The 21,957-nt window shown below is 46.2% G+C and overlaps 1 protein-coding gene and 1 pseudogene across 1 annotated transcript in view; both read right to left on the minus strand.

Annotated features, from left to right (window-relative positions):
* The window catches only part of LOC141579980 (cytochrome c oxidase subunit 6C-like), a 41,284-nt pseudogene extending 20,013 nt beyond the window's left edge, over positions 1-21,271 (minus strand).
* Positions 1-21,957, minus strand: part of LARP1 (La ribonucleoprotein 1, translational regulator) — a 147,640-nt gene that overhangs the window by 100,079 nt on the left and 25,604 nt on the right. The window lies entirely within an intron of this gene.

Genomic DNA, 21,957 nt, shown 5'->3' on the forward strand with positions numbered 1-21,957 from the left:
AGCAATTCTCCTGCCTCAGCCTCCCAAGTAGCTAGGATTACAGGCGCCTGCCACCACACCCAGCTAATGGAGTTTTGCTCTTGTTACCCAGGCCGGAGTGCAATGGCGTGATCTCGGCTCACCACAACCTCCGCCTCCTGGGTTCAGGCAATTCTCCTGCCTCAGCCTCCTGAGTAGCTGGGATTACAGGCATGTGCCACCATGCCCAGCTAATTTTTTGTATTTTTAATAGAGACGGGGTTTCACCATGTTGACCAGGATGGTCTTGATCTCTCGACCTCGTGATCCACCCGCCTCGGCCTCCCAAAGTGCTGGGATTACAAGCTTGAGCCACCGCGCCCGGCAATTTTTTTGTTTTGTTTTTTTTTTTTTTTTTTTTTTTGAGACGGAGTTTCGCTCTTGTTACCCAGGCTGGAGTGCAATGGCGCGATCTCAGCTCACCGCAACCTCCGCCTCCTGGGTTCAGGCAATTCTCCTGCCTCAGCCTCCTGAGTAGCTGGGATTACAGGCACGTGCCACCATGCCCAGCTAATTTTTTTGTATTTTTAGTAGAGACGGGGTTTCACCATGTTGACCAGGATGGTCTTGATCTCTTGACCTCGTGATCCACCCGCCTCGGCCTCCCAAAGTGCTGGGATTACAGGCTTGAGCCACCGCGCCCGGCAATTTTTTTAATTTGTAGTAGAGATGGGTTTCACCATGTTGGCCAGGCTGATCTCAAACTCCTGACCTCGGGTAATCCGCCCACCTCGGCCTCCCAAAGTGCTGAGATTACAGGCAGTGAGCCACTGTGCCTGGCTTACTATCATTTTTTAAATTTTACAGATAAAGTTGTATATATTTATAATGTACGGCATGTTTTAAAATATATATACATTGTGGAATAACTAAATCTAGCTAATTAACATTACCTCACATAGTGATTATTTTTGTGAGAACACAGCGTTCACTCTCAGCATTATTCAAGAATACAATATATTGTTAACTTTAGTTACCATGTGGTATGATAGAGTCCTTGAACTTATTCCTCCCATCTAACTGAAATTTTATATCCTTTGACCAGTATCACCCCAATTCTCCCTTCCCCCACAACTACCCTAGACCTAAGTAACCACCATTCTACTCTCTAGTTCTAATGGGATATGATTTATTTTCATTTATTACTTCAAACATATTCCATTGTCTTCTGGCTTTCATTATTTCTATGAAGAAGCTATACCAGTTTTATCATTGCTCCCTTCAAAAATGTCCCTTTGTCTTTTACTATCAGCAGTTATAGCATAATAGGCCCTAGTTCTGTTTTATTTTGATTTATTCTGCTTAGGGTTTTAAGTAATTCTTAATTATTGACCATCATCAAATACTGCTTCTGGCTTCATTTCTCTTTGCATTGCTTCTCTTCCCTCATCTCTTCTCCCCTCCCCTCCCTCTCTTCCTATGGGGCTTCAATTATTCATATGGGGAAATTTTTACCACATTCCATATAAAATCTGTATTATATGTGCTGCAGTCTGAATGCTTTTGATATGGTTTGGCTCTGTTTCCCCACCCAAATCTCACTTTGAATTGTAATAATCCCCACATGTCAAGGGCAGACCAGATGGAGGGAACTGAATCATGGAAGCGGTTTCCCCCATGCTGTTCTTGTGATAATGAGTGGATCTCACAAGATCCGATAGCTTTAAAAGCATCTGACATTTCTCCTCTTACCTCTCATTCTCTCCTGCCACCCTGTGCAGAGGTGCCTTCTGCCATGATTGCAAGTTTCCTGAGGCCTTCCCAGCCATGTGAAACCGTGAGTCAATTAAATCTCTTTTCTTTATAAATCCCCCAGTCTCAGTTATTTCTTCATAGTAGCATACGAACAGACTAATAAAACTTTCTACTGACTTTCTGGTTTACTAATTTTTATTTTCAGCTGTGTTAATGTGCTGTTATATCCATCTATTGAGTTCTTAATTTTTGATACTGTATTTGAGGTTTAAATTTTCATTTGATTCTGCTTGACAGATTGTACTTCTTTGCAGAAATTCTCCATCTTGTCATATAATTTCTTGACTATATTATTCACATCTCTTTTAAAGTCCATGCCTCAAAATGCAAAAATCCGGATCTCCTATGGGCCTATTGCTATTGTCTACCTTTTTTTTTTTTTTTGAGACGGAGTCTCACCCTGCCGCCCAGCCTGGAGTGCAATGGTGCGATCTCGGCTCACTACAACCTCTGCTTTCTGAGTTCGAGATTCTCCTGTGTCAGCCTTCCAAGTAGCTGGGATTACAGGTGCATGCCACCACGCCTGGCTAATTTTCTCTTTCTTTAGTAGAGATGAGGTTTCACCATGTTGGCCAGGCTGGTCTCAAACTTCTGACCTCGTGATCTGCCCACCTTGGCCTCCCATAGTACTGGGATTACAGGTGCGAGCCACTGCACCCAGCCTGTCTACATTTTTATCTTGGTTTTCAGCCATTTGGTTTTGTCTACTGAAATGTCAGGTAAATTTTGATCGAATACTAAGTATGTGTATGAAAAAATATAGGAAAATCTGAGGCCCTGGATGGTATTTATTATCTTCCTTCAGAAATATTCTACTAGGCATTTACACCTAAGTCCTATAAGGGATTGAACTAATTGGGTGCTGGACTTCAGTTTTGTCAGGATTGGTCTAATTCTAATTCACCTCTACTTCTAGGTGGCTCTAGCTGAAGACTTGAAATGTTGGCTGGGTGCTATGGCCCACACCTGTAATCCCAGCACTGTGGAAGGCCAAGGTGGGTGGATCCTTTGAGGTCAGGAGTTTGATACCAGCCTGGCAGACATGCTGATACCCATGTCTCTACTAAAAATACAAAAATTAGCCAGGCATGGTGATGGGTGCCTGTAATCCCAGCTACTCAGGAGGCTGAGGCAGGAGAATCACTTGAACCTGGGAGGTGGAGGTTGCAGTGAGCTGAGATTGTACCATTGCACTCCAGGCTGGGTAAAACAGCAAGACTCTAACTCAAACACACAAAGAAGACCTGAACGTTTATTAGGGACACTCCTTCTTGGTAGACTCTGAAATTCAATTTTTATTCTATTCCCCATCCTCATAACACAACCAGACTCCCTGTTCAGTTTCTTAGCCTTTTCTTGAGAAAGTGCACATGCTTTGTGCAGGAAAATAGCAAGCAAATATGGGCTTATTATCCCTCCGGAATCTTGACCCCTCAGGTCCTTGTTGCTTTGGTAGTTCTCTAGTGACTGCAAATACACACACACACACATACACACACACACACACACACACACACACACACAATTTATTTTGTTTAGCTTTTTTTTTTTTTCTTTTGAGATAGTCTCACTCTGTCACCCAGGCTAGAGTCAGTGGCATGATCATGGCTCACTGCAGCCTCAACCTTCTGGGCTCAAGCAACCCTTTCATTTCAGCCTCCCAAGTCGCTGGGACTACAGATGCATGCCATCACACCTATTTTTTTTTTTTTTTTTTTTTTTTTGAGACAGAGTCTCACTATGTCACCCAGGCTGGAGTGCAGTGGCATGATCTTGGCTCACTGCAACCCCCACCTCTCAAGTTCAAGCAATTCTCTGCCTCAGCCTCCCGAGTAGCTGGGATTATAGGTGCCCAACACCACACCCAGCTAATTTTTGCATTTTTAGTAGAGACAGGGTTTTTACCATGCGGTCAGGCTGGTATTGAACTCTTGACCCCATGATCCACCCACCTCGGCCTCCCAAAGTGCTGGGATTACAGGCATGAGACACCATGCCCAGCCCACACCTGGCAAATTTTTAAATTTTTTGGAGAAACAAAGCCTCACTATATTGCCCAGACTGGCTTTAGCCTCCCAAAGTATTGGGATCACAGGCATAAGCCACCAGGCCTGGCTGTTTTAGCTCTTTTAATAATTTCCAGTGGTGGCCAGGTACAGTGGCTCATGCCTATAATCCCAGCCTTTGGGGAGGCTAAAGTGGGTGGACCACTTGAGCTCAGGAGTTTGAAATCAGCTTGAGCAATACGACAAAACCCCATCTATACACAAAATGCAAAAATTATCAGGGTATTGTGGCACACACCTGTAGTCCCAGCTACTTGCGAGGCTGAGGTGGGAGCATCACCTGAGCCTGGGGAGCTCAAGGCTGCAGTGAGCTATGATTGTTCCGCTGCACTCCAGCCTGGGTGAAAGAGTGAGATCTTGTCTTTAAAACAAACAAACAAACAAACAAACAAACAACCCCAGTTAAGTGGGGGAGCAGTCTTCAACAAGCTAGCCCATAATTACTGGAAGTGGAAATCCCTTGTTTACCTAACACTGATGTTACATTTTTCCGTGGGCAGGAATGATGCTTTATTCTTCTCTGTAGTGCCAGGGCCTCCTTGCTTTAAGTTCTCAACAGACACCATTTAAACAAATGGACAACAGCTTGTAAGTTGTTTTCACTTTTATAATCCAATGCTCTAGGCAGGGAAGGAATTACTTCTGTAGTCCTAGATATTGGACCCAGAGAAGACTTGCCCAAAAGTCCCCTGACTAAGGTCCACTGAAAAGTCAGCAGTCTAGCTGGGTCAGAGCTTTAGATTCCTCCTCTAGTAAAGAACAGATGATAATAACAGGAGCTACTCAAGATAGGGCTGCTGTAAAAATTCCGTAAGGCAATGTGTATAAAGTGCTTGGCAGAGTAACGATCTGTAAATAGGAGTTACAGCTTAAGGAAGGATTAGTATAGTAAGCAAGGTGCCTTATTGCAGCTTTCTTCCTATGAGTTTCAGAGTATCACAGCAACCAGTGAAATCTCACCACCTTTCCCGTTCTGAGGGCTGAGGACTCCCCTCCTGAAAGATCCGGGTTGCCTCTGGCAGGGTTCAAACTACTCACTGCAGTCCTGCGGGTGATTTTACACCCATGAAGGCAGGATTGGGAGATAGCCCTCACTGCTTAGGGGTCCTCTAGACCCTAGTGCCTCCTGCCGAAAGCCTCCCTAAAGCCTGGCAGTCCAGAGTACAGGGAGAATCAGTAGATCAGTAGCCCTCATGTCAAGGGAGTGGAGCTGAAGGGCCCCATCTTTCTTACCACTTGTCCCCAAACAAGTCCATATGGCAGAGTAATTAAGAACACAGAATCCAAATAAAGACAGACTTGGGTTTCAATTCTAGCACACTACTTCCTGGTTGTGGGATCTTGGCTAAGTCTACTAATTTCCCTGACTCAGTTTCCTCATCTGTATAATGGAGTTGATAACAACACCAACGTTATTTATTTATTTATTTATTTATTTATTTATTTTTTGAGACGGAGTTTCGCTCTTTTTACCCAGGTTGGAGTGCAATGGCGCGATCTCGGCTCACTGCAACCTCCGCCTCCTGGGTTCAGGCAATTCTCCTGCCTCAGCCTCCTGAGTAGCTGGGATTATAGGCACGCGCCACCATGCCCAGCTAATGTTTTGTATTTTTAGTAGAGACGGGGTTTCACCATGTTGACCAGGATTGTCTTGATCTCTTGACCTTGTGATCCACCCACCTCGGCCTCCCAAAGTGCTGGGATTACAGGCTTGAGCCACCGCGCCCGGCAGCACCAACCTTTTTTAATTTTTTTTTTGAGAGGGAGTCTTGCTGGAGTGCAGTAACACAATCTCAGCTCACTGCAATCTCTGCCTCCCTGGCTCAAGCAGTTCTTTTGCCTCAGCCTCCTGAGGAGCTGCGATTACAGGCACACACCACCATGCCCGGCTAATTTTTGTATTTTTTTAGTAGAAATGGGGTTTCACCATGTTGGCCAGGCTGATCTTGAACTCCTGACCTTGTGATCCATCCACCTGGGCCTCCCAGAGTGCTAGAATTACAGGCGTGAGCCACTGCACCCGGCTCAACAGCACCTACTTTTATAGAACTGTTTGAAAGATTAAATGAGACACAATAAATGGTACCTCTTATTTTTTCTCATTATTTTTCCCTAGTATATATTACAGCCAGAACTAGAGCCTGTATCTTCAAACTCTCCCTTTCCCCACCTTTGCCTGTACCACCCCTAAAATAACTCATGCTTTAGGATTAACACAGTGCTTCCCAACTTTCCCATCCCAGTCCACGGTAATACTTGGATACCTGTGGGGCCAAACTTATGAGGCTGTTTGAGACCTGAAGGTGACTATCCCAGCAGGACCATGAGCTCTGGCTGCCCAGTCTCCGCCTGGCCACTTATGGCCCAAGGGCTATCTCAGCACACTTGTAAACTGTCACTGTTCCCCAGCTGAAAACCTTAGGGGTGAGGCATTGACAACCCCTGATAGAGCTGGCTCTTGTAATGCCCAGCAGTGACACATTAACCCATTGTTAGTAAATCAGTCCTGGGCCAGTTACTGAGTCTCCTGGCGAGAGTCCAGAGCCCAGAACATGAAGATTGGGAAGAAAATCAGATGTTGGCTTTAGTTCAGGCTCTGCCTCAACTCACTGTATGACCTTGGCCAAGTCATTTCCCTTCTCTGGACTTTACCTTTTTCTCTGAAACAGAGAAGAGTTAAAACCTACCAAAGAGGCTGGGCATGGTGTCTCATGCCCATAATCCCAGCACTCTGGGAGGCTCGGGTGGGTGGCTCACCTGAGATCAGGAGTTTGAGACCAGCCTGGCCAACGTGGTGAAACCCCGTCCCTACTAAAAATATAAAAATTAGCTGGGCATGGTGGTGCACACCTCTAGTCCCAGCTACTCAGGAGGCTGAGGCAGGAGAATCGCTTGAACCTGGGAGGCAAAGGTTACAGTGGGCTAAGCTCACGCCACTGCACTCCAGCCTGGACAACAGACTGAGAGTCTGTCTCAAAAAGAAAAACAAAAACCTAGGAAAGATCCATTAGGTCCCTTTCACTGGTAACATTCTAAGAATCAGGGATTCTCTACTGCCTGGCTGTATCCTGTTCCTGGTGATCTGGTTCCTGTAAGTGTAAAAATGGTAGACTCTTCCTGACTATGCAGGTGACCTCTCCATGTGCTACTGGCTGGTCTCTGAAAATAATCCCTATCTTGCCCAGAATGAGGGCAGGGTCACACCTGTCCTCTAACCTATCAACAGAACTCCTGAGTCCTCTGTGCATTCAGCATCCCCCTGCCCACCATGCCAGCCTGGGGAGAGCCATATTCCACCTCCTGAATCGCCTCTTCTCAAAACTCCTGGCATTGCACTACCATCTGGGTAATTAAGAAGGCAGGGAGGCGCCGGGCGTGGTGGCTCACGCTTGTAATCCAAGCACTTTGGAGGCCAAGGCAGGCGGATCACCTGAGGTCGGGAGTTCAAGACCAGCCTGACCAACATGGTGAAATCCCGTCTTAAAAAAAAAAAAAGAAGGCAGGGAGGGAAGACAGCAAAAGGAGGAGGTCGGGATGCTAGAAAAAGGGAGAGGGTGGGGAGACTGAAGGCAGATCATACGGGTCTGAGTTGCCATACTCTGCAGGGGCTAGACTCGGCCTTGCATGCAGTGAAGAGTCACCAAGGGCTTTACAGCAGAAGAAAGACATGGTCAGAACTTGTGGTCAGAACATGTTTTGACTTCATAGAAGGCAGCCTGAAGCCCAGAGAGAAATTGGGGGCTGTTAGAGAAATGCAGGCCAAAGATAATGGCATAGCAGTGGTGAGAGGAGATATTTAGGAGGTATGGTGGTAGACTGAGTGAGTGAGTGTTCAACCACAAATCTGACTGTGTCACTGTGCTGGGTGCCTGGGATGACACTGTCATAGGATACATGGAAGATCTGGTTTGTCAGTATGGAGAGAAAGGACTCAGGGAGCAGGGAGAAAAGGGTGCTAGGTCATGGAGACAAAGACATTACAATCCCTTTAACCGCAGCTTTATATTCTTTACGGCTTTCTCTGGATTGGTTCTCTCAACACTTGGGCATTATTGTCTCTGTTATGCAGATGAGAAACTCTTGGCAAACGAGAAACTTTGTCAGCAGAACCAGGACACTGAATTCCAGTTTCCTAACTCTTGGCCCAGTACTCCAGCCACACAAGGTGCTTCCCTGCAGTGACTGGCAGGAAGAGGTACAGGGAAGTTCACCTGTGCCCAGCTGCTTCCCAGCTCCTCTCCCTGGCTGACTCTACACCCCCACGCCTGCCACCAAATGGTAACATGGGACCCCTTCACTTCTTTCAGTTTTGGCTTTGCTTTATGTCATATGAAGCTATGGGTGGGGCCAAATGAAGGTTTTAAACATTCAGAAACAGAGGAACCTCACATGCATTTTTTTTTTTTTTTTTTTGAGAGACAGACTTGCTCTGTCACCCGGGCTGGAGTGTAACCGAGCCATCATAGCTCACTGCAGCCTCAACCTCCTGGACTCAAGGGATCTTCCCAACTCAGCCTCTGGAGTTGCTGGGACGCACACTACCACACCAGGCTAATTAAAAAACACATATTTTTAGAGACGAGGTCTCACTATGTTGCCCAGGCTAGTCTCCAACCTCTGGGCTCAAGTGATCCTCCTGCCTCAGCTTCCCAAATAGCTAGGATTACAACTGTGAACCACTGTGCCCAGCACCCCACTCCCGCCCCTCTTTTTTTAAGACAATAAAATCATATGAATCACTGAAATGAACTCAAATAGAAAAGAACTTTCTCAAGCTGAAACAGAGATTATGGATGCAGACTCAGAGGCTATCTGATTGGACAGTTTACCTGCTTGTTACCCCAACTTGTTCACTGTTTGACAGCCTCCATGACACTTCCAGAATCTCCAGGGTCCCATAGCTCACAGGCCCACAGTTTGCAAACCACTGGCCTCATAGACTCCTGCATGAACCTCCTAGAACAGACGTTCTCAGCCTGGGTCCACAAATAGAATTCAGGGTGTCTCTGAACTTGGAAGGAAAAAAAATTTTTTTTCCCCTTTCATTCCTTTTCTTTTTTTTTTTTTTCTTCAAGACATGGTCTCTTTCTGTTGCTCAGGCTGGAGTTCAGTGGTGAGATCTCAGCTCACCGCAGCCTCACCCTCCTGGGCTCAAGCAATCCTCCCACCTCAGCTTGCCGAGCAGCTAGGACTGCAGACATGTGCCGCCACACCTGGATAATTTAAAAATTTTTAGAGATAGAGTTTCCCTATGTTGCTCAGGCTTGTCTCAAACTCCCAGACTCAAGTGATCCTCCTACCTTGGCCTCCCAAAGTGTTGGAATTACAGGTGTGAGCCACCACACCTAGCCTCTGTTTTTTAGTTAAGGACCATTACAAACCACTATCATTATTTTCCCCAGTCTACTCTAGTCAGAGTTTTGTTTCACTATAAATGTAGGCAATGAACCACAGTAGTATTGGCAGTTCCTGTGACACCAAAAAAAGTCATATATATTTTAATATCACATTATAGTTGTTGAAAGTTAGTTATATCTTTCAAAAATACCATTTATGGTATTACTTTAACATTTTATATATACATATATTTATATATATATATATATATATATATATATATATATATATATATATACACATATGACAGAGTCTCACTTTGTCACCCAGACGGGAGTGCAGCGGCACGATCTTGGCTCACTGCAACCTCTGCCTCCTGGGCTCAAGGATTGTCGTGCCTCAGCCTCCCATGTAACTGGGATCACAGGCACGTGCCACCACACTTGGCTAATTTTTGTATTTTTAGTAGAGATGGAGTTTCACCATGTTGGCCAGGCTGTTCTCGAACTCCTGGCCTCATGTGATCCACCAGCCTCGGCCTCCCAAACTGCTGGGATTACAGGTGTGAGCCACCTCACCTGGCTACAATAGTTATATCTGCCACTAGACCTCATTTTTAAGGTACTAATAAAGAAGCACATATTACTATAGCAATTTCTTTGATTTTGATAGTTGTATTTCGGGATGATAGGTTTCCTTTGTCATCCTATGTATTTCATGTATTTAAAAATACCCTGAGAAGGAGACCATAGGTTTCACAGGTTGTCAAGGGATCTATGGCATCAATAAGGTTAAAAATGCTTGTCCTAGGACTTCTCTTCCAGAAGAGAGGGAGCTGGGAGCTTGCTGAAGGCTGCCAAAAGAGGGTTTGTAGGACCTAGGATCCCCAGAGGTCCCTCTGCTTCAATGTGCACTCTCTGAGCCTGAGGAAAATGAGACAGAAAACTGGGACAGGAGCAAAGGGACTCTGAGAAGTGGAGCAGATGCCAACAGGCCAGGCTGGCAGGGCTCAGGCTAGGGGCACAGAACTGAATTTCTCAGCCCCCACCCCAGCCAGGCTTCTCCGGACTCCTAGGTCCTACTCTTTCTTCAGTCATTTCCCTTCCCAGCCTCAGTTTCCTTCTCTGAACTAATACAGTGTGAACGATCATGGTTTCAAGGTCAAGAGAGACCCTGTCTCTGTATATACCTCTGCCTTGCCTTGCCACATGACTTTGGGCAAGTCATCACCCCTTCCCAGACCATCTTTCATATCTGTGTAATGAGGAGATTGGCTGACTCAAGGAGAGCAAATTTCTAATATAGATACTGCCATTCTCCCCTGCCATGCCCACAACAGACATTGTTGAGAAATCTGAGAGTCTGATGCATGCCTGTAGGTGGCTTCCGAGCCTTTTCAACACTCTACTTGTTGACTGGAATTGGCAAATGAAATGAGCCTATTTGCTATTACTGCACTAGATGACGTAGCTGGGCACAGTGGCCTGTGCCTCTAGTCCCAGCTACTTAGGAGGCGAGGCAGGAAGATCACTTGGGTCCAAGAGTTCTGGGCTATAGTGCACTATGCTAATCAGAGGTCTGTACTAAGTTCGGCATCAATATGGTGACCTCTCTGGAGTGGGGGACCACCAGGTTGCTTAAGGAGGGGTGAACTGCCCAGGTTGGAAATGGAGCAGGTCAAAACTCCATGCTGATCAGTTGTGGGATCATGCCTATGAATAGCCACTGCACTCCAGCCTGGGCAAAATAACAAGACCCCATCTCAAACAAATGAATGAACAAAAAAGAAAAGAAAAGAAAGAAAGACAAAAGAAAAGATACGGTACCACTCACATTTCCATCTCTGATATTCTATGGCTTTAAAGATCTTCAGAAACCCAAGTAAGACACTAGCTAGATGCAGAGACCCGTAAAGGCAGCGATTTCTGCTGTTGAGGTGGCTCATGCCTGCAGTCCCAGCAACTCAGGAGGCTGACACAAGAGATTTATTTGACAAGAGGAGTTTGAGATCAACCTGGCCAGCAAAGTGAGACCCCATTTCTACAAAAAAAATTTAAGTTAGCTGGGCATGGTGGCCTACACATAGAGTCCCAGCTACTGGGGAGGCTGAGGTGGGAGGAATCCCTGAGCCCAGGATTTTGAGACTGCAGTGAGCTAAGAAGGTGCCACTGCACTCCAGCCTGGGTGACAAAGTGAAACCCTGACTCTTAAAAAGAAGAAAGAAAACAAAAGGCTATTTCTAACCCACAGGGGTGTGTGTGTAGCAGAGAAAGAGAGAACATTCTCAGCTAGGCAACATATTTTCTCTCATGTAGCAAAAACGGGGTCAGAATAGGACACCCAGATGCTGAAATCTCAGTAGAGCTCCTTATGGTTCAATCAGGCCCCCTGGAACAGGCACTCAGAAAATACTCACACACACCCCTGCATTCACTCTTGGGAAGATTTTGAGATGCCAAGGCTGGTTACCAAAGAAAATGTTTAGGAGCCTTCCCTGGTGTTCAGCTGCAAAGTTTCAATGTTGACTAAAAAAAAAGCAAAAACAAAAACAAAAGAGAGGCTTGCCCCAGAGCAGGGGTCTGGCTAATATGACCCTTCAGGGGCCTAAAAATCTTCAACTTGAATTTAATTAGCTCCTGTGCACAGGCACACATGTATATAGCACAATGCTCACCCGCGCTGTTGCTCAAATACCTGCCTAAGTTCCCTATTCCTATAAACTGTTTTGGCTTTCACTTTCACTCCGCTCCTTCTACCACAGGCTCCCCTTGGAGGGAGAGTGCTGCCATGGCCCTTGAACCCAGCCTTCTCTGAGATTTATTTCCTCAGCAGGAAGCTGCAGGAAAGGAGAGAGCAGGATGGCTGAAGCCCGAATGATTGCATAGAAAGAGCTTTGAAAAGAAAAGTGACTTACACCCAGGGTCACCAGTAGGTCTTACAGTATATATTTGAACCCCAAATCCTCTGATTCCAAAATGCCTATTCTAACTACTGCTCCCAACAGGGCCACATTCCAGGACTGGGTTTCCACCCCAGGAGCCGTTAGAAAATACCATGACTCAGTGAGCTGTTTCCCCCCTTCTTTGTGTTTACATGATTCTACATTTCAAAAAGTCCCAGTGAGTGGTATTTTTGTCAAGTTAAGTAAAAGGGTTTAAACAAGCAGCCACGATTCCATCATAATCAGTAATTCTTTTATCACATTAGTTACTATCACACAATGATCAGAGAAAATAATTACCGAAGAGGCCACATTTTACAAAACATTCATTACCTTATCTCATCAATTCCAAAATGTATTTCTTTCTTTCTTTCTTTCTTTCTTTTTTTTTTTTTTTGAGACAGAGTCTCACTCTGTCACCCAGGCTGCAGTGCAATGGCGCGATCTCGGCTCACTGCAACCTCCACCTCCCAGGTTCAAGCGATTCTCCTGCCTCAGCCTCCTGAGTAGCTGGGATTACAGGCACGTGCCATCGCGCCCAGCTAATTTTTGTATTTTTAGTAGACATGGGGTTTCAACATTTTGGTCAGGATGGTCACGAACTCCTGACCTTGTGATCCACCCGCCTCGGCCTCCCAAATTGCTGGGATTACAGGCGTGAGCCACCGCGCCCGGCCCAAAATTTATTTCTAAATCTTTGAATTTATCTTAAAATCTGTGGAATCTAAGCTTCCATGGAATAGACTATTAGACTATTTTATTTGGTTCTAAGAATAATCCTGGTAGACAAGCATTGCCCAGATGACAATCCCCATTTTTCAGCTGGGAAAACTGAGTTCAAAGAGGTAAATGATTTGCTTGAGGTCACAGAGCTACTCCATGCAGAACTAGAACTGCAGGCCTATCTCCTGATTTTCAGCACAAGCGGCATCTACCAAATATCCCTGGCCTCCAGGCCCTGTGTTCATACCTACCTGTTCCCATCACCCTCCTGGCCACACCCTAACAGAGGGCCGAGGGAGACCTCAGCTCCCCCAACCAGGCTTCCCTAGCCTCAGCCAGCTAGATGTGGGGCAAAGTCACTGTGGGGACTCCTGGGAGCAGTCTCCTCACACAGGAAGTTTTCAAGTCCAAACCTTTCACTTTCAAGAATGAACCCCGTGTGTGAGGCAGCATTGCTGAGACCAAAGCTTGGCTTGGATGTGAAGGCAGGATTTTGCTGGAGTCCTTATAAACCCTATGCAAAGTAGATTTAGCAGCTCCCCACCTGGGGACCCCATTCCCTGGAAATTACTTACAAGTGCTCTATTTCTCATATTTTAAAAGGTCAAATGAAAATCAAATGTTGACTCTAGATAAGATATCGCAGACAGAATAAAACCTCACATTGCTTTTGGCTAAACTTGCATCAGCTTGGTGGTTTGTTTCTGCTGACCAGAAAACACTGATTGGCTACTACAGGGCCACAATTAACATAGAGAGGAAAAGCCAATTAACGAATTATTATGCAACAGGTGCAGCTTGGCAGACTTAAATCTTTCAGAACAAGGGGTGTCACGAGGGAAAACAATAAAAGAGGAAAGCTGACAGTGGAATTGAGCTCCCCATTTTCCCAGATGGAGAATGTGAGGTTCAGAGAGCTCGAGTGACTCACTCAGGATCACACAGCAGGGTTGGAACCAGCACCCAAGCCTTCAGTGGCTTCTCCCTGTCACCTGTGGGCTCCTTCCTTGGGGCAACTGCCAAGACGATGCTGTTTTTCCTCCCTGGGAATCTGGCAGGGCGGATAGGTGTGGGAGCCTCTTGGAAAGCCAGTTCTGTGTAAGGGAAAGGAGGCCTCTCTGACAAAAGCACTCTCCAAAGCATGGAGTGACCAGGGCCTGGAGTCACGATGTGGCCATGGAAGGTTTAAGTACATCCAGATCGCACAGCCGCCTCCTGGCTCTGGCCCGGGAGCTCTCCAGGTTGCCAGGCTAGTTTTCCTGCCAGATGCTGGGTGCCTTTAAGAGAGGGACAGCAGCTCATTGGCTGAGCAAGACTTTCCCTACCTCTTGACCTGAGCAGGGAGCACAGCTAGGCTAGGGTCAGAGAGACAGGTGAGTAAACACATGGTGGCAACCCGCTGAGTCTCCCCTCCTCCACAGCCCCAGTCCTGGGCTTCCTTCCTCACCTTCACTCTCCACCCTGGAAACAAGCTGGGGCTAAAGGAAGAGCAAAACACTCTGCAAAGTGCTTAGTGCAGTTCAGACTACATGACCTCACGGTGACTCTGGGGCAGAGTTATTAGCATGTCTTTTCTTTCTGGTGGAATAACTGAGTCCCTGGAGGGGTGAAGTCGCTGTGGCCGACCAGTTCACACAGCCCTTGGAAGGAAGGTCGACAGAAAGGGATGGTATGAGGATCCAAACCAGAGTCTCCTGCTTTTGACTTCCCATACAGTGCTACTGGACCACACCACTTCCCTGCTTGTGAAGCCTTTGGCCGGTCACCCATTGCCTCAGTTTCCACATCTGTAGGATGGTACAGTCATGCCAGTAATCCTTTACTCACTATAATGAGTGTATAACCTTGGGCCTAAAGCTGAAAGGGATTCTGGAGATTATCTAGCTCATCTAGTCATTTACCAGGCATTCATTATTCAACAGGCATTGTTATTCAGCAACTACTAGGTGTCAGGCCCTGTTTTAGTTCCTAGGGACACATCAATGAACAAGAAAATCAAGAACCCTACTTTTATTGAGTTTATATTCTGGAGAGAGGGGATCTAGATATAAACAAGCCAATTAGATAGGTAATAGTTCCACGGCAGGGCACAGCGGCTCATGCCTGTAATCCCAGCACTCTGAGAGGCCAAGATGGGCAGATCACCTGAGGTTGGGAGTTCGAGACCAGCCTGACCAACATGGAGAAACCCCATCTCTAATAAAAATACAAAAATTAAGCCGGGCGCGGTGGCTCAAGCCTGTAATCCCAGCACTTTGGGAGGCTGAGGCGGGTGGATCACGAGGTCAAGAGATCAAGACCAACCTGGTCAACATGGTGAAACCCCGTCTCTACTAAAAATACAAAAAATTAGCTGGGCATGGTGGTACGTGCCTGTAATCCCAGCTACTCAGGAGGCTGAGGCAGGAGAATTGCCTGAACCCAGGAGGCGGAGGTTGCGGTGAGCCGAGATCGCGCCATTGCACTCCAGCCTGGGTAACAAGAGCGAAACTCCGTCTCAAAAAAAAAAAAAAAAAAATACAAAAATTAGCCAAGTGTGGTGGTGCATGCCTATAATCCCAGCTACTCCGGAGGCTGAGTCAGGAGAATCTCTCGAACCCAGGAGGCGGAGGTTGCAGTGAGCCGAGATTGCCCTAATGCACTCCAGCCTGGGCAACAAGAGCAAAACTCTGTTTCAAATAAATAAATAGTTCCACAAAGAAATGAAATAGGCTGATACGATAAACTAATGGGTGATGGATATTTTCAATGATGTGGTCAGGGAGGCCCTTCCTAGGGAGGTGATAGCTATTAAAGCTGAGACATGAATGATGACAAGGAACCAGACATTGGAAGAGCTGGAGCAGGAGTGTTCAATGCACAGAGAACCAACTATAAGTGCAAGGTCCCCGAAGCATCTGGAGAACAGAAAGCAAGCTGCTGTCACTACAACATAGTCCAATCCCTGTACCCTCTCTTAATAAATAAGGAATTTTATCTATTCTTTATCTATTCCTGGAAGGTAATTCAGGAATTCAGAAAGATGACTCAACTTGTCCAAGATTCCCTCTTGCAAATTCTTCCTTCCTTTTTTTTTTCTTTTGAGACAGAGTCTTGCTTTATCGCCAGGTGCCAGGCTGGAGTACAGTGGCGCAATCTAGGCTCACTGCAATCTCCGCCTCCTGTGTTCAAGCAATTTTCCTGCCTCACCCTCCCTAGTAGCTGGGACTACAGGCGCACGCCACCACGCCCAGCTAATTTTTGCATTTTTTAGTAGAGACGGGGTTTCACCATGTTGGCCAGGATGGTCTTGATCTCTTAACCTTGTGATCCACCTGCCTCGGCCTCCCAAAGTGCTGGGATTACAGGCATGAGCCACTACGCCTGGCCGCCCTCCTTCCTTTCTTTATCCTCATGTAGAAGAGAAGGAAACTGAAGCTTGGGGCTGACCAGCATACTTGGGTTACCAAACCAACAATCATTCCGGTATACACTGCTATATCTCACTGCTTTATACATTGCTATAATCTCATGCCTCTTCCACTCTGTAGACATATGTAAACTCCTAGACAGCAAGAACCATGATTTTAAGAGTGTACCACACTGAAACAAAATCCTGACTAACAGAATATGTAGTAATCTTCAAAATTCCAGCAGTAATGCAAACAGCCACACTGTCACATGGGGTCAGCACAGACCCTTCCTAAGGAATTCCTTTCCACTTCCATTTTCAGAATTTTTTACTCTGATTTTTAAAAAGGGCTGCCTGTTTTCAGTCTCATATTGCTAGTGGTAGCTTTGGTATTATTCTGAGACTGCTGGATGTATAATATGGGATAAAACAAGTGAATTGTGTTGGTGTTGCAGAGAACCAGGACTTCGGGTGTGGGGAAAAAAATACAAATGAAAGATGAAAGGGGTTAAGTAAAAAACACATAATCCTGTGTTTGTCTTGGAGGTTTCAGTATGAGGTTTTTTTTTTTTTTAAGAGATAGGGTCTCCCTATATTGACCAGGCTGGTTTTGAACTCCTGGCCTCAAGCAATCCTCCCACCTTGGCCTTCCAAAGTACCGGGATTACAGGCATAAGCCACTGCACCTGGCCTCTCCATGTGAATTTTTGATTTAGCTGATCTGAAAACAGATTAACTAAATGAATTCCCTAGCTCTGTCTACTGTTTTCAGGTCTACAAACAATGACCAATCCTTTAGTGCAGAGGTACCCAACTCCCAGGCCATGGACCGGCACCAGTCTGTGGAATGTTAGGAACCGGGCTGCACAGCAGGAAGTGAGCGGCGGGCAGCAGGCGAAGCTTCATCTGTATTTACAGCGGCTCCCCCTACCATGCCCTCCGTCACTTGCATTACCGCCTGAGCTCCGCCTCCTGTCAGATCAACCGTGGCATTAGACTCTCACAGGAGCATGAACCCTATTGCGGACTGCATATGGCAGGGATCTAGGTTGTGTGCTCCTTATGAGAACCTAATGCCTGATGATCTGGGGTGGACCTGAGGTGATAATGTTAGCACTGGGGAGCAGCTGCAAAAACAGATTAACATTAGCAGAGAGGTTTGACTGCACAGAGACCATAAAAAATCAGTTGCTTGCAGACTCATATCAAAACCCTATCAATGACTGGCAAGTGATATAAGCTGCATCTAGTGGTGGGCTTTAGGTCAGCATCTGGCACTTGTTTTAGTCCATGCATGGCCCACCCATTATTTTATTTACTTATTTATTTTGAGACAGAATCCCACTCTGTCGCCTAGGTTGGAGTACAATGGTGCGATCTTGGCTCACTGCAACCTCCACCTCCTGGGTTCAAGTGATTTTCCTGCCTCAGCCTCTCAAGTAGCTGGGATTACAGGCACACCCCACCACGCCCGGCTAATTTTTTTGTGTGTTTTTAGTAGAGATGGGGTTTAACCATGTTGTCCAGGCTGGTCTTGAACTCCTGACCTCAGGTGATCGACCCACCTCAGCCTCCCAAAGTGCTGGGATTACAGGGATGAGCCACAGCGCTCAGCCCCGCCCATTATTTTATTTACTGCTTCCATCTGTGTCTCTTTCCCACAGTGCACTCTTGCCTTGGTCACAATTTTGGTGAGCCCACAAGCTAACTGTAGTCAAAATGAGCAATAAAACCAAATGTCACTGGAGAGCTTCATTGAAAAGGGGGAAAGACCTAATGATGAGAGAGCAGAAGACTCAGACTGCCACAAAAAGAAAGTTGCAATTAAAAGAAAATACTAAGAGTCCTACTTAAATTATGGGTTCATGCAACACGTGATTTACATTCTCCAAGCCTGCTTTGCGGCGACTGGCTATCCCATAAAGCCATGAAGCCTTCAAAACTGCTTCACCACTTGGAGACCAAGCACTACGTATCGAAAGACAAGCCTTTGGAGTTTTTTTGTTTTTTTTTTTTTTTGAGTGAGACGGAGTTTCATTGTTGTTACCCATGCTGGAGTGCAGTGGCACGATCTCGGCTCACCACAACCTCCACCTCCTGGGTTCAAGCAATTCTCCTCCCTCAGCTTCCTAAGTAGCTGGGACTACAGGTGCGCGCCACCATGCCCAGCTAATTTTTGTATTTTTAGTAGAGACGGGGTTTCACCATGTTGACCAGGATGGTCTCGATCTCTTGACCTCGTGATCCACCCACCTCAGCCTCCCAAAGTGCTGGGATTATAGGCGTAAGCCACCGCGCCGGGCCAGCCTTTGGAGTTTTTGAAAGAAAAAAATGTGAACATGAAGAACAGAAGCAATTATTGAAGGCCACTAGTTCATCAAATGTGTCTGCACTGAGAGCATTATTCTTAGTAGCTAATGGCATTGCTAAAGCTAAGAAGCCCTTTACTATTGGTAAAGAGTTGATCCTTCCTGCAGCTAAGGACATTTGTGTGAAGATTTGGGAGAGGCTGCAGTTCAAAAGGTGGCATGTGTTCCTCTTTTGGCTAGCACCATTACTGGACAAATTGATGAAATAGCAGAGGATATTGAGGCACAATTGTTAGGATTAATGAGTCACCATGGTATGCAATCCAGGTTGACGAGTCTACCGAAGTTGACATCAATGCTTTTTTATCCATAGAGAAATGCTGTCAAGCCAAAAAAAGGTCACCTGAACTTAACGACATTTTGCAAGATGTGATTAAAATTATCAGCCACATTAAAGTACATGCCCTTAACTCATGTCTGTGCAGCTCTGTGAGAAAATGGACACAGAGCACACAGGATATGTCTTCTCTTATACACAGATGTGAGATGGCTTTCTTTCTTTTTTTTTTTTTTTTTTTTTTTTTGAGACGGAGTTTCGCTCTTGTTACCCAGGCTGGAGTGCAATGGCGCGATCTCGGCTCACCGCAACCTCCGCCTCCTGGGTTCAGGCAATTCTCTTGCCTCAGCCTCCTGAGCAGCTGGGACTACAGGCACATGCCACCATGCCCAGCTAATTTTTTTTATTTTTAGTAGAGACGGGGTTTCACCATGTTGACCAGGATGGTCTCGATCTCTCGACCTCGTGATCCACCTGCCTTGGCCTCCCAAAGTGCTGGGATTACCGGCTTGAGCCACTGTGCCCAGCATGAGATGGCTTTCTAAAGGTAGATTACTGGCTACAGTTTTTGAGTTACTAGAGATTTCTTTTTTCTTTTTCTTTTTTTTTTTTTTGAGATGGAGTTTCACTCTTTGTTGCCCAGGCTGGAGTAAAGTGGCACTATCTGGGCTCACTGCAACCTCCGCCTCCCAGGCTCAAGCGATTCTCCTGTCTCAGCCTCCTGGTAGCAGCTGGGATTACAAGCGCCTGCTACCACACCCAGCTAATTTTAGTAGAGATGGGGTTTCACCTTGTTGGCCAGGCTGGTCTTGAACTCCTGACCTCAGTTGATCCAACTGCCTTGGCCTCCCAAAGTGCTGGGATTACAGATGTGTGCCACCGCTCCTGGCCATAAGAGGTTTCTTTTGGAAAAACAGTCACCACTGGCAGCATACTTCAGTGACACAGAATGGGCTGCAAAATTTATTTGTGTGATATATCCAACCTGTTCAACGAACTCAATCCGTCACTTCAGGGGAGAACGGCCACTGTGTTCAAGTTGGCAGATAAAGTGGCTGCATTCAAAGCCAAACTGGAATTATGGAGGCGACGAATGAGCATTGGGTTTTTGACATGTTTCAAACATTAGCAGAGATTTTGAAAGAAAGAGACGGAGCCAGGGCCTTCTTTCTCCCAGATGGTGCATGATCACCTATCTCAGCATTCAGAAGAGTTTGAGCATTACTTCCCAACCACAAAAGACCCCTGAACAGGGAAGGAATGGATCCATGACCCATTTGTGAATAAGCCAGGTGACTTGACATTGTCCATGCTAGAAGAGGTTCAACTGCTTGAGATGGCAAATGATGGAGGCCAGGCGTGGTGGCTCATTCCTGTAATCCCAGCACTTCCGACAGCCAAGGCAGGCGGATCACAAGGTCAGGAGACAGAAACCATCCTGGCTAACACAGTGAAACTCCATCTCTACTGAAAATACAAAAAATTAGCCAGGCGTGGTGGCACGTGCCTGTAGCCCCAGCTACTTGGGAGGCTGAGGCAGAGAACTGCTTGAACCTGGGAGGTGGAGGTTGCCAGGATCACACCATTGCACTGCAGCATGGGGACAGAAGTGAGACTCTGTCTCAAAAAAAAAAAAAAAAAAAAAAAAAGTGTTTGGGACTTCAAATCTCCATATGTTCTGGATTAAAGTCAAGGTGGAATATCCTGAGGTTGCCATAAAAGCACTGAAAAGCCTGCTTCCTTCCATTTCCAACATCCTACCCTTGTGAAGCAGAGTTTTCCGCAGTGACAGCAACCAAAACAAGATTATGGAGTAGACTGGACATAAGCAACACACTTTGGGTGTCACTATCTCCCATCATCCCCAGATGGGACTGTCTAGCTGCAGAAAAACAAGCTCAGCACTCCTACTGATTCTACATTATAGTGAGTTGTATAATTACTTCGTTATATATTGCAATGTAAAAAAATAGAAATAAAGTGCACAATCAATGTAATGTGCTTGAATCATCCTGAAACCAGCCCCCTCACCCAGTCTGTGGAAAAAAAACTGTCTTCCACAAAAACCAGTCCATGGTGCCAAAAAGGCTGGGGGCTGCTACTTTAGCAAATAGTGAGCACCTAGTGCCCAGACTGTGGTCTCTAAGTACAACTTTCCACTAAAAGGAACCAAGGTGGCTGGGAGCGGTGGCTCAAGCCTGTAATCCCAGCACTCTGGGAGGCCAAGGCGGGTGGATCACGAGGTCAAGAGATTGAGACCATCCTGGTCAATATGGTGAAACCCTGTCTCTACTAAAAATACAAAAAATTAGCTGGGCATGGTGGCACATGCCTGTAATCCGAGCTACTCAGGAGGCTGAGGCAGGAGAATTGCCTGAACCCAGGAGGCGGAGGTTGCGGTGAGCCGAGATCGCGCCATTGCACTCCAGCCTGGGTAACAAGAGCGAAACTCCGTCTCAGAAAAAAAAAAAAAAAAAAAGGAACCAAGGTGTCTCTGAAAAAATAAATAGCTAATTCCAGCCTTGGGGCAGAAAATGTACAATATGTATGTAGACTATTTTCTTTTTATTTTATTTTCTTTTTTTTAAACAGAGTCTTGTTCTGTCGCCAGGCGCCAGCCTGGAGTGCAATGGCGCGATCTTGGCTCACTGCAACCTCCACCTCCCAGGTTCAAGCAATTCTTCTGCCTCAGCCTTCCTAGTAGCTGGGACTACAGGCACATGCCACCATGCCCAGCTAGTTTTTGTATTTTTAGTAGAGATAGGTTTTCACCATGTTGGCCAGGATGGTCTGGATCTCTTGACCTCGAGATCCGCCCACCTCAGCCTCCCAAAGTGCTGGGATTACAGGCGTGAGCCACAGCCTCCAGCCAGCATTTTTTTTTTAAGTTGGAAAAACTGAAAACAACCAAAATGAATAAATTATGGTACTTTTTTTTTTTTTTTTTTTGAGACGGAGTTTCGCTCTCGTTACCCAGGCTGGAGTGCAATGGCGCGATCTCGGCTCACCGCAACCTCCGCCTCCCGCGTTCAGGCAATTCTCCTGCCTCAGCCTCCTGAGTAGCTGGGATTACAGGCACG

Source organism: Saimiri boliviensis, chromosome 1 (genome assembly GCF_048565385.1).
Source record: "Saimiri boliviensis isolate mSaiBol1 chromosome 1, mSaiBol1.pri, whole genome shotgun sequence".
NCBI lineage: Eukaryota > Metazoa > Chordata > Mammalia > Primates > Cebidae > Saimiri > Saimiri boliviensis.